The sequence below is a fragment of the Orycteropus afer genome, unplaced genomic scaffold (genome assembly GCF_000298275.1).
Source record: "Orycteropus afer afer isolate SDZICR_OR568_19922 unplaced genomic scaffold, OryAfe1.0 scaffold00285, whole genome shotgun sequence".
NCBI classification, from domain to species: Eukaryota; Metazoa; Chordata; class Mammalia; order Tubulidentata; family Orycteropodidae; genus Orycteropus; species Orycteropus afer.
In genome coordinates this window covers 3,809,353-3,810,045 of record NW_006921872.1, presented here as the reverse complement: position 1 = coordinate 3,810,045, position 693 = coordinate 3,809,353, and positions in this window count along the sequence as shown.

Genomic DNA, 693 nt, shown 5'->3' with positions numbered 1-693 from the left:
AGGGCAAGTTTCAGAGTCTCTTCTGACATCCATTTTGGTCTTTTCTTTCTTTCTCATATTTTTAATGACCTCTTGCTTTCTTCATGGATGATGTTTTTGATGTCATCCCACAATTCCTCTGGTTTTTGGTCATTGATTTTCAATGCATCAAATCTATTCTTTAGATGGTCTCTAAATTCAGGAGGGATATTCAAGGTCATATCTTGGCTCTCCTGGACTTGTTTTAATTGTCTTCAACTTCAAGTTGAACTTGCATATGAGCAGTTTATGGTCTGTTATGCAATCAGCTCCTGGCCTTTTTTTGGCTGAAGATATTGTGCTTTTCCATCACCTCTTGCCATAGATGTAGTCAATCTGATTCTTGTGTACTCCATCTGGTGAAGGCCACGTTTATATCCACCATTTGTGTTGTTGAAAAAAGGTATTTGCAATGAATAAGTCATTAGTCTTGCAAAATTCTGTCATTCAATCTCCAGCGTTATTTCAGTCCCCAAGCCAAATTTTCCAACTACCAGTGATTCTTCTTTGTTTCCAACTTTTGCATTCCAGTCACCAGTGATAATCAACACATTGTGATTGTATGTTTCATCAATTTCAGACTGAAGAAGTTGATAAAAATCTTCAATTTCCTCGATGCAGAAAGAACTGTCTCTTTAAGCTAGTGTTGACCTTAATGATGTGGATGGAGCAAAG